We start from the raw sequence: 12844 nt of genomic DNA, 5'->3' as shown, positions 1-12844 counted from the left end.
TCATAGTTTTACTTAAGTAAGTAAGTAAGTAACTTAATTAAGCATCAATACCACAATGTAGTAATATGTATTTTTTACAAGGCCAGTATTAAGTACAGTACTTGGTTTTGCACTTTTTCTGTTTTTCATGTGTCTCTGAGGTTGATAGAACTTCATTAAGCCCCCTGGTCGTGTTTTTATGGTGTTTTATGTCTTCTCTGACTATTTTGAGTTTCTACCTGGAGGCTGAAACCTTGAGGGTCAAATGTGCCAATAGAAAAACAGCGCTTTAGTGACATAGAAAAAACATACCCTCCCCCTCATTATCATAACACAACAGGTGTGGGCATGAGGAGGAGGAGGGACCAGGACAGGTGGGTGGTGCTAAGGTGGTGGAGGAGGTGCTAAGGTGAGAACCAGGTATACTTAATGAACTGGAGGTGTGTGTCCACATAAAAACATAATTTTAACAATTTCTGTACGCTTTTTTGAAAAAACTCTTCCACCTAGTATAACCATAATACCTGATGATTATGTTTTGGGGGGGGGGGGGGGTCACTGAAAATCACGGTCCCCGTCTTTAATACTTAGTTACTTTACATCACACTCCGGTAATCATTCATTCTTTTGAACATTTTATTGTGATGGCAGATGTAATAGTAAAATCAATAATAAAATCACGGTCCCCGTCTTTAATACTTAGTTACTTTACATCACACTCCAGTAATCATTCATTCTTTTGAACATTTTATTGTGAAGGCAGATGTAATAGTGTTGTTCTGTGATAAATGTTGAGTGTGTTCCCGATATATTATAACTTGAGACTCCAGTTATATTATAGCGAGACCTCTTCGTAGTGAGGAGAGCTCAACGTCGGCACTCGCCCTTAAAATACCAGCAGTCAGCAGTCTCGCTGGGTTGCTACCTGGGGTGTGCCCCCCCCCCCCCCAGAAAGAAAAGAAAGATCATCACTGCATCAAAAGTAATCATTAACAAACTTTACTATAAAAACTGGTCAAACATTGGCCAAATCGTCAAATAATATAAGAAAGAGGCAAAAATTTGTGAAAACAGCAGATCTGCAAGCTCACAACGCCTCGCAATGTGAGCTTGTAGATCTGCTATTTTCACAATATTTATCTGTGGAACCAAGTTAAACTAAATGTAATGCCTCAACTCGTACATTCCAAGTGCTTACCAGAGTACCAGGTACCCTAAAAATATGATTTTTGGGGGTCGTGGCCTGAAAAGCTGCGAGCTTGTATCTGCTATTTTGGAAAATATTTGAAAACGTATAGAAAATGTTTGTTTCATTTCGTTTCATTTTGAATTTTCTTAACATAAATCTTCTCTTCTGGGGATCCCTGACACAAAACCATTTCAGATGGGGGTCCGCGGCCAAATACACATCAATTTGGGGGTCCTTGACACAAAAGGGTTTGAGAACCACTGGGCTAGAGTTCAGCCACCTCAAAATCAAGCTCCACAATTGACCAGTAGATGGTGGTATTGAGCAGTGTTGGAAAGTAACTAAGACTAGTAGCCTACTGAAATGAATTGGGCCCCTTCCTCACTTCCTTCACAGGTGTTACCAATGATACTAATTAAGGCTCTGTTCCATTTAGTGTGGCATAGTGGTTGTCTTATTTTCAAGGACCCCCATAACTCTGAGAGTGTACAAATGGAACCAAATGGCCCCTTACGGGTCCATTTGGTTCCATTTGTACACTCTCAGAGTTACACACCCACCATAAGGGGCCATTTGGGAACCAAAATGGAGTGTTTCTAGTGAGCCAACATGCACGTTATCAGCACCCTGACCAGAATGGAACAGAGCCTTCATTAGTATCATTGGTAAAACCTGTGAAGGAAGTAAGAAGAGGCCCAATTTCTTTCCAATATGGCTGCTGTGCTGTGCATAGAGCCTATTAAGGGACTCCCAGGTCTAGAGGGTTTGTTCCAATCCAGACACCCCTGAATGAAAACACACGCACAATTAACTTAATCAACCAATTGCCTTCAGCTGCTCACCTGTCAACACGATTGATTGAATACTTTATTAACACGTTTGCAAATAGTACAGTGGACAGTGGTACAATCAATAATACAATGGTGCTAAAAGGATAACCCCAAAAGCCCTATAAGAGCTTGTTTCCATTGTGGAAACCATTGTGGATTGTGGACGACCGCTGCAGTGAACAGAACCTTTATTTTGTTCTATTTTACAAGAGAGACCTGTTGACCAAGGTCGCAGTCACATAAAACACATTCAAATGCAATATAATATGCAACATTATGTGAACATAAAAATCCACAATAAAACATAAAAGCTATCCAATCATTAGGCCTCTCAAGGAAAATAAATAATAATCTTGTTCTAGGTTTTCAATAATGTTGAAATTATTATTATTAGCCTATTATTATTATTATTATTATTATTATTATTATTATTATTATCATTACCCTTATTATTATTATTATTATTATTATTATTATTATTATTATTGTTATTATTATTATTATTATTCATTGTAAGCCTATGTAATGCCCAGTATGCCTTTAAACCCGTACTTCGCCGTACGACCGTGTGGCGCAGCCAGATCTACAATCTCAAAGCGACGCGGTTTGAGCTTGTAGGCTGTTTCTTTTTTTTTCTTGGCACGCGACACCGTCGTACGGCCGGAGTCTATAAAATCCCACGTTGTGGGCGGGGCTGTGGGCGGGGCTACGGGTGAACTCTCTCCACGAACCAGACGCTGCTTTGGAACTTAGTTCACAGACAGAAAAAGTTCCACATGATGAGGACGGAGGAGAGTTTCTATGAAGAGCTTCTTCAATAACAACAAACACCTTTTAAAACATTTTCCGGAGACGTTTAAACCGAAGCAGTGACGTGGAAACATGCGCTCGCGTCACCGCCGACCGATATCGATCCATATCTAGATCGATCGTGTCTTTTTTTTTTGGCTGCTTTTTGAGGTGCAAAATAGTGAAACTTCAACCGTTATATCTACGCTACTTTGAGATGAGAACAACCGGACGGCAGGTGCGTTGAACGACTTTTTATTTGGAACAGTAATGTTCTCGTTTAGTTTTTTTTTTTTTTTTTTTACCTTCTGGTTTGTTTGTGTCAAACCATGGATCCAAGACGGTCATCTGTCATCACAGTCATGGATGAACTACAGCATAGTGTTTGCTTTTTCTCCCTTTTTGGCCCGTACATCTACAGAAACGTTTAGAATTCAACTATAAAGTGCTTACCCTATGGCCATGGATGTTGCAATTATGTACGGGCCCTCAGAAGTACCCGTATATTTGTTCAATAAAAAGCATTTTAATCCGAATGGTGGCCATTTTCTCATAGCGTTATAAGGTATCAAAGATGCAATACACCTACCTACCGATAGGGTCTCGCAGTTGAAAACGTGGAGAAAATATGAAGAAAATGGCCACCGATCGGATTAAAATGCCTTTTTCACGAACAATACGGATGATACGGGTACTTTTGAGGGCCCGTACATAATTGTAACATCCGTGGCCATGGGATAAGCACTTTATATTTGAAATCTGAACGTTTATGTAGATGTACGGGCCAAAAAGGGAGGAAGTGCAAACACCAGGTTGAAGTTCATCCACGACAGTCATGACTCATGCATCAGGGCTATGTAAACGTATTTATTACTCAAAAACGTGTTTTGTGTTGTCGTTCTTCTTAGGTGTTTTGTTGTGATATAAACCTATGAGATCCCCCCCCGGCCATGGAGGAGAAAGGGAGATGTTCTCAGAGGGTTGGTGGAAGCCAGCAGCAGCAGAGAAGCAAGTCTGCATGCTTGATGATGGACACCTTGTGTGAGGGAGAGGCTGTTATCAATGATGATGGTGCTGATTCCATCATGAACTTCTCTAAGGGGTCTGAAGGTCCAAAGCAGCAGCAGAGAAGCAAGTCTGCATGCTTGATGATGGACACTTTGTCTGAGGGAGAGGCTGTTATCAATGATGAGTCCATCATGAACTTCTCCAAGGGGTTTGAAGGTCTAAACGCGTCAAGGGGACATCATGACGAGACCACCAGCTCTGGAGATGATGAGGACGAGTCCCACCAAACGGTAACGTAAACTAAATCATGAAGGGATTCCTAACTATAGTGAGTGTAATTGAATGAGTGTAGGTCAGGGTCTTCAACCGGGGGTCCTCAGAGTTGCTACAGGGGGTCCGCCAAATCTGTGTGTGATAAGATCATTGTTTTTTTTACCTTAACCACTTGAACAAGAGCATCCCTATTCTAAGGACAACTTTAGCCGAAAATAGCCGATCTACAGTGTGAGCTTGTAGATCTGCTATTTTTGGCAAAGAGGGGAAAAAAAGAGCAGACCAAGTACAGAGTGAAAGTTTACTAAGTATTGAAGGTTTAAGTCGTTAATGTCTGAAAATACACATTAAAGGAGAATTCCGGTCATTTTAAGTGTTATGTTTGATGTGTGTCAAATCACTTACCAGCGTAGGAATGAAAATCGCGTAACTCCACAGAGCCCCCTATCGACCCCCACCGTTGTCATTATAGGAGGATATAGGATAGCCCAAATTCGCCTATTTTAACCAATGCAAAGTCTGTTTTTTTGCTTCTAGTACTCATTGTTGAGTCCCATGATAATGTAACAGGCGCTAAAACTCCCGACAAGCTAACGGCTAATAACAAACGAGCTAACGCTGGGGCTGCTTATCTCTCTGCATGGCAGCCCCAGGTTGCCAGGTCGGGAGAGAAACCAGCAACCAGCATTAGCTCGTTCTGTTATTAGCCGTTAGCTTGTCGGGAGTTTTAGCGCCTGTTACATTATCATGGGACTCAACAATGAGTACTAGAAGCAAAAAAACAGACTTTGCATTGGTTCAAATAGGCGAATTTGGGCTATCCTATATCCTCCTATAATGACAACGGTGGGGGTCGATAGGGGGCTCTGTGGAGTTACGCGATTTTCATTCCTACGTTGGTAAGTGATTTGACACACATCAAACATAACACTTAAAATGACAGGAATTCTCCTTTAACATGAATCCAACATCTATGAAAATCTGCAACACAATTTTATGTAATATACAGTGGGGGTCCCTGCTTCATCTCTCTCTCAGTTAGGAGGTTCTTGGCCTGAAAACATTGAAGACCCCTGTAAGCTAAATGTAATATCATGAGTGGAAACACGGGGTGAGAGTGGTTGTTCGCAGTGTCATTGTCATTCAAAAGTCTCAGCTCAATCGGCTAGGGCTCTATGACTTTTTAGTTGGTTGCACTGGTGTGCCCAGCTTCATAAAGAACCTCTCACTCCGCTATACAGCTCCGAGATGAGGTTCTATGTGGTTCTCATCCGGGATCGGTCGAACGTCCGCCAAGCTCCGCTGTTTACCCTTTTGTATACATCGTATCCCAAAACTAATGGTAGATTCCAAACCTCACGGATGTTTAAGGTTTGGACCGGAGCATAATATTTTAGGTCTGGAGCGAAACTACCCGTTTAAATCGCTTATTTAGTCCGCCGGTGGCCATGTTTCCCATTGTAGCCAAACCAGGAGCAGTACTGGCAGCGGACGTAGGGGGGTTTTCCGGGTTGAATGGGAAACATGGCCACAGGCTGACTAAATAAGCGATTTAAACGGGTAGTTTCGCTCCAGACCTAAAATATTATGCTCCGGTCCAAACCTTAAACATCCGTGAGGTTTGGAATCTACCATTAGTTTTGGGATACGATGTATACAAAAGGGTAAACTGCGGAGCCTTGGCGGACGTTCGACCGATCCCGGATGAGAACCACATAGAGCCTCATCTCGGAGCTGTATAGCGGAGTGAGAGGTTCTTTATGGAGCTATGGTGTGCCTTGATCTGTCATAGGGGAGACCGGGGTCAAAAGTAACACTTTTTACATTGTCCTTCATAATTTACACAGACTACTTGACATGTACTACGGTAGTCATCTTTTGATATAAGACATACATATGTGCCCTAATTAATAATACCAGGCATTTATATATTTTCACTAATAAGGACAAGACTAAAATATTACTTTATAATTGTTGTAACACTGTAAAACCTATTTAATTTAGGTGCACCCCCCCAAGGAACCCTGAGGGTTCCCTGAACCCCACTATGAGAACCATTGTGCTAAATGTAAGGTGCACTAGGGTGCAACCAAAATGTTAGTTGCACCGGACAAAGTTTTGGGTGCGTGTACTGTGGGAACCGTGTGTGTGTGTAGTAGCCTATACGCAACGCACATAATTACCAGTTATGTCGGAGTGAATACTCTATTATTATTTAAGCCAGTTAGGCCTACACGTAATATTCCAAGTAAAGCTGACATGGCAGGTTTATTTGTATTGCACGTTTCAACAAGGCAATTCAAAGTGCTTTGGTTTACATACAACTTCAAGAGAGAAAACAAAAACACAAATGAAAAGAAGTGGAAACAAATTCAGAAAAGTGCGCTCCAGGGAGCGCAGGTCTCTGCCAGGCCGGGTTTGTCTATCCAGGGCCTGCAAATGTTCGAAGGCAATTGTAGACAATTGGAATGGCATATGAGAAATCTGAATGATAGATCTTGATCACATGACTATCGGAGATAATATCTATCGATTTCTGTGAGTTTTGGACAAAAGTTGTAGGAGTTGTAGCAAAAAAGCGTGTTTTGAAGAAAACGCAAAATTGCGGGAAATATAGTCGGCACAAACAAACAGGGCCTATATGGGGAGTTGCATCATGAATTTAGAGAAACAAATGATTGTCATTGTACGACCTACAGTTCAATTGTTATTGGCCAAAACATTGCCGGAGATTAGCTGGTGACGGACAGACTAACAGGGGAAAAAACAAAAGAGAAAAAGAAGAGAAAAATTATAGTCCCTAAAAAAAAAAGAACGGAAAAAGCATCAATAAAAGGCAGCAATAAGCTGTCAATGTATTTGTAAACACAGTGAGTGGATTTCCTGGCTACCTCACTGAGCTAATAATTAACCTTTTATCACACAGACCATGCGGCTTATGACTTCTGGCTTTGAAGGTTTGCAAGTGTAATCAAGTTACTGTAAAGTTATGCTGTGCTGTACAGCTGCGGTGTCTGGCAGAAACCTTGTATCTCCATGTTTTCAATGCACCGAAAATGTTCATAATTAATGCCCTATTTCGTCACGTTGCAAGCGACACACAAAAGTAGCAAAAATAGCCGATACAAGCTCTACACGCGTCGCATCGCGACTTGTGTAGAGCTTGTAGATCGGCTATTTTTGAAAACTTTTGAAAGTGGAACTGGTTAAGTTTGTCTGTGGGTTTTATTGAACCAATGAAGTGTTAACAAGAGCTTGCGACTAAATACTAACTAAATTGGAACACAGGTTATTTTTTGTCCATTTCCTGAAAAGTAACTGCTCCGGTACATACGAGCTTTCCACAGCGGACAGCGAGGTTATGCCGGCTGTACAGCTGCCTTCAGTGTCACATTCAAATGACAGTGACAGTGCTCGAGTCACGTGACACTACGTCTATACAGTATGTGTGTGATGTCAGCCCGGCCACAAGAAGTCACTCGACTCTGCCATGTTTTCTGGCAGGTTCTTTAGGTTTAGTCAGAGAATGTCTGACCGGCAGCGTTTCAAACTGCATGTGAGAAATAAAAGTGGTAGGAAAGAATAGGGAAGATATTACTCTCATACCATTCCTCACTTTTAATTAGTTAAAGGGAGACTAGGTAACTTTGAGCCTAAATTAAAAACATTATTTTTGCATTTTTCCCCAGCTATCCGCCACTATAAAATTACGCAGGTGTGTTTTCCTGCAGAAAGACACTTCCCTCTGGCTGTACTTTGGTTTTGTTCCACTGTTTATGTTGACATTCCACTGTTTGTATTGACATTCATCCCAGGCAGGGACTGAAAAGTGTGTGGGGGGAGAGAGGGGGGGCTCGGCCGGAGCGGGGGTTGTGCATTGAGTTGATTGATAGGGCCATAAAATTGTCAAACTCGTTAATGCTCTCTCTAATCAATGAATGCATCAAAGACAGCAAACACTTTGATACCTGTCAGAGAGGGGAGGGGGAACGTGTGTGTGCAAACACAGATCTGCGAAGTTACCCAGTATCCCTTTAAAGGCACAGTATGTAACTGTGTTTACATAACAAAAAAATGTGACCCACCATTTCCCTCTATACCAGCAGGTATCAGCCACTGGAGTAGTGTGGTGGTGTTTACCTGCAGAAAGACATCGCCCTCTCGCTGTATTTGGGCGTTTTCACTGTTTGTTTTGGTAGACGTTTTGGGGCAACCAAAAACAAACAGTGAAAAAAACACCAAAATACAGCGAAAATACAGTGTTTCTGCAGGTAAACACCACCACACTACTCCAGTGGCTCATAACTGCTGGTACACAACAAGCTTGTAGATCAGCTATTTTCAAATAGCCGATGTACATGATGATACAACGTAAATAGCCGAGGCTCATGTGGCCTAAATGTCGCTTCTTTTGGGCTTGTTTTCATAGACCTGGTTGCTTGTTTCTCTCGCAAAATCAGACGACGCCTGCTTTCAGTCGTAGCTCAGGATTAGACATTTCAACGGTTGCGTAGGGCATTGGTTCTCAAAGTGGGGTCCGGGGACCCACAGGGGTCCTTGGTGGGGTACCAGGGTTCCCCAGCTAAATGATGGATAGTTAGGAACCAAATGGACCCTTATGGGTCTGTAACTCTGAGAGTGTACAAATGGAACCAAATGGACCCGTTAGGGTCCATTTGTTTCCATTTGCACACTCTCAGAGTTACATGAACATTGATTTTACAATATAAACCGGGGTCCCAGAGATGGAAATGTCATTAAATGGGGGTCCGTAGCCTAACGGATGTCAAACTGGGGGTCCTTGTAATTAAAATGGCTGACAATCACTGCTAGAGCGGTAAAAATCTTCTCTTATGGGTGTCATATCTGGCATATCTTTTCAATTGGGGGTCCGCGGGCTAATAAGTGTCAATTTTGGGGGTCCTTGACATGAAAAAGTGTGAGAACCACTGGCGTAGGGGACCCGGGTTTGAGTCCCGCGTAGGTCATAAAAGTTACGCATTGGTGCTTTTTAAAGATTTGATTGGACGTACTCACACTGGTCCCAGTGAGGTGAAATCAAGCTCATTAGTGTTCTGATTGATTGATTGAATAGTTTATTAGTCAGAAATGTAAACAGCATGGTACAGTCAGACATTTAGGCTCAAAGGACAACACAAAAAAGTCCTGGGGACTTAGCATAAAAATAACACAAACACACACATCATCAACACATATAAAACACTATGTACAAAAAAAAATATGTTGGCAGTGAATGTCACCTCAGTTCTATGGGAAATAAATAGTTTACAGTAGCTCCCCCTGTGGTCTCCTGAGAGATGGATTCTCCTGATAGATGGATTTTCAGGCCTATTTTGATAGAATCCAGTGATCCACATTTTGTCAGGGGATGGTGTCAGGGTATTCGACATTTTGGTGTCGGAGTAGTAGAATGAGAATTGTCCCATGTTACTTTGTTCTATAGATGGGTGATATCAGATCGTTGTCACTCCTTCTAGTATTGTGGGTGATTTTGGTGACTTTGGAGAAATAGTTAGTCAGGTATTAGGGTATTGAGGGCATTGAGGGCAATGTCCCAATGCCTCATGATGGTAATCAGTCTTAAAGGAGTAGTTCACTCAAAAAAAGTACTTATTTTCTATCAATTACACCCCATGAAGCCTTGTATTCATGGACATTTTTGGGGATTTCTTTTGGGTGAACTACTCCTTTAACACTTTGGTTAGAGTGGACATGCAGAGTTTTGCTGACTTCACCCACACTCTGAGCGAGTTCACTCCTCCAACATAAACTTTGGGACCGCCAAACAAGAATTGTGCAACCTGTTATCTGTCAGTTTGTTTTTGCTGTTTGGTCCCTGGGAGCTTGTTTGGGGCAGGAGTGGTTATCTGAGGCTTTGGCTAGAGATGGGTCTAATAAATAAAATAATTCACAGTGGTGTAAAGTAACTAAGTACATTTACTCAAGTACTGAACCGAAGTACAGTTTTGAGGTATTTTTTACTTTACTGGAGTATTTCGAATGATCTATACTTTTCCTTCTACTCCACTTGTACTTTTACTCCACTACAATTATTTGAAAACTTTAGTTACTAGTTACTTTGCAGATATACATTATTACGTTATGAAACATAATTAACCACAACATTAACCACTTTAGCCCTTTTTTATACATAGGCCATTTGAAAATAGCCAATCTACAAGCTCACAACGCGTCGCGATGCGACACGTTGTGAGCTTGTAGATCTGCTATTTTCAAAATAATTTGTACTTTTACTTTTGGTACTTTTAAGTACATTTTGATACCAATACTTTTGTACTTTTACTCAAGTACATTTTTAATTCCAGACTTTTACATCTAACAGAGTACTTCGACATTGCAGTATTGATACTTTTACTTAAGCAAAACATTTGAGTACTTTTTACACCACTGCTAATTCATAAAGCACATCAGTAACAACAACAACACAGAGAAGCAACGACTGACCATCTTGATAATGCATTCGTATTAATAATGGCATTCATATTGTCCTGTGTCCTGAGGTTCATTGAGTAGTCATCAGCACAAATTATCGTCTTTCAAGTTGCACTTGAAAAAGACCATGGTTTGGAACAAGTGTGTATTATTTTCATTTGGAGATGTGATAATTAGAATAATTAGTTTTTTCCCCATTATGTAAGTGACGTGTCAATGAGCTGTTGGTTTGAATGAATGAGCAGTGAACAAGGACAGACTGCTTTCATCTTCTAAGTGTATGCCCCAGACAAATGGAACAGACTCCAGGACTCTCTGGAAACTGGATCAATGGGGTCTATGCACAGAAGCTAACCTGACGCTACCAGATCCAAGAAGCTTGCTCCACACATTTGTTTCACAGCTTATTTGGAGGAACCTGGTTACTCAATACCGCCACCTCTGGCAGGGTCAGGTTACACAGAAGCCATATTGGGGATGAATTGGGCCCCTTCCTTAGTTCCTTCACAGGTGTTACCAATAATACTAATTAAGGCTCTGTTCCATTTAGTGTGGCACAGTGGTTGTCTTATTTTCAAGGACCCCCATAACTCTGAGAGTGTACTAATGGAACCAAATGGACCCGTAAGGGTCCATTTGGTTCCATTTGTACACTCTCAGAGTTACACACCCACCATAAGGGGCCATTTGGGAACCAAAATGGAGTGTTTCTAGTGAGCCAACATGCACAATTTCAGCACCCTGACCAGAATGGAACAGAGCCTTCATTAGTATCATTGGTAACACCTGTGAAGGAAGTAAGAAGAGGCCCAATTTATTTTCAATATGGCTGCTGTGCATAGAGCCTATTGGTCTGGTACTACTTGAGGATGCATTACATAGGGACTGCACCTGCTTTGTGTAGCTCTTATGTGTCTGCATTATGATGTTTTTTTGTTTCATTTAGGGCTGTCACAATTACAAATTGGAATTTAACGATTAATTGTCTAAAAAAAAAATGCGATTCACAATTTAATTGTGTTTTTAGCATTGAACATTGGAACATATAATTATGAACACAAACTTAATTTCTGTTTTGCCTTTTTGGCTTCGTAATCACAAATTGCACAGGGCAGATAATGAGATTACTGACATAATAAATCATTTTAAACTGTTACAAATTGTGGAAATAGCTGATCTACAAGCTTACAACGCGTCACAAAGTGACGCGTTGTAAGCTTGTAGATCTGCTATTTCTGCTATTTTTGAAAATATATGAAAATTTTTGAGCATGGAAACGATTATGCAAAATTATTGCGATTATCTCAAATACTTGCTATTAAACGATTATGTAATAATTGTGACAGGTCTATGCTCATTATATTGCACTTTACTTTATTTAACATTGTATTGAGCTTGCTCTCAATGGTCTTCCCTGAATGAATGAATCAATCAAAGAGTGTGAGTTAGAACTAACCAAATAGCATACATCAATAGGGAACATACATTAAATTGATTAGTAGACTAGGAGTAAGTGACATTATTGGCTTTATGGCTAATTAATACAGACAATATTTTATTTGCTCTGAAGAAAGGTTTTGTCGCCCTCTTTTGTTCCCTCTATACCAAATGTCTTCGCCAAAACAATGCCGATCTACAAGCTCACAACGCTTCATGTTGCGACCTGTCAAAAGCTTGTAGATCTGCTATTTTTGCCAGATGTTTGCCTCCAGAATGTGTTTAAGAGTGCAGTTGTCTGGGGGTGGGTTTATACAGCAGTGAACGGGCATTTTTAGTGGTCACACGTAAACATCCCTTTTTTGTAACGTAAAAAAGAAAAAAAACTCTTTCTAAAGATTAAAAAAAAAAAAATCTTTCAGAAAAAAAATAAAATTTTTCAAAAGAATGACATTTTCAAAAAATATAGTGAAAACTGCAGATCTACAAGCTCGCAATGCGTTTCATCGCACCAAATTCATCTATTTGGTTCTTGAGCTGAAAGGTTTGGGAACCCCTGTCCCCTGTTGTATTGCGGACATTGAAGAATAGATATCTTTTGATTCATTTAATATTTTATGAACGGTTTGCAAAAAAGTACAGTGTACAATGATCATACAATGATACTAAAAGCATAACACAGAAAGCCTTGAGGGCTTGTTTCCATTGCCTGAAGGCTTGTTTCCATGTATTCAATTCATCAGTTGAGCTGCTGCTTCAGCTGAAGGAGCAAGACTTGTCGCTGTCTGGTGGAAACCTTGCCATGTCCAAAACCGTTACTTTTCAGGAAATTGATTATTTTTTTCAGAAATAGTGAAAATTCACT

This window comes from Gymnoscopelus microlampas, assembly GCF_963454915.1.
Source record: "Gymnoscopelus microlampas genome assembly, chromosome: 21".
Classification (NCBI taxonomy): Eukaryota; Metazoa; Chordata; class Actinopteri; order Myctophiformes; family Myctophidae; genus Gymnoscopelus; species Gymnoscopelus microlampas.
The sequence above is the reverse complement of the archived record's forward strand: the minus strand, read 5'-3'. Positions refer to the sequence as shown.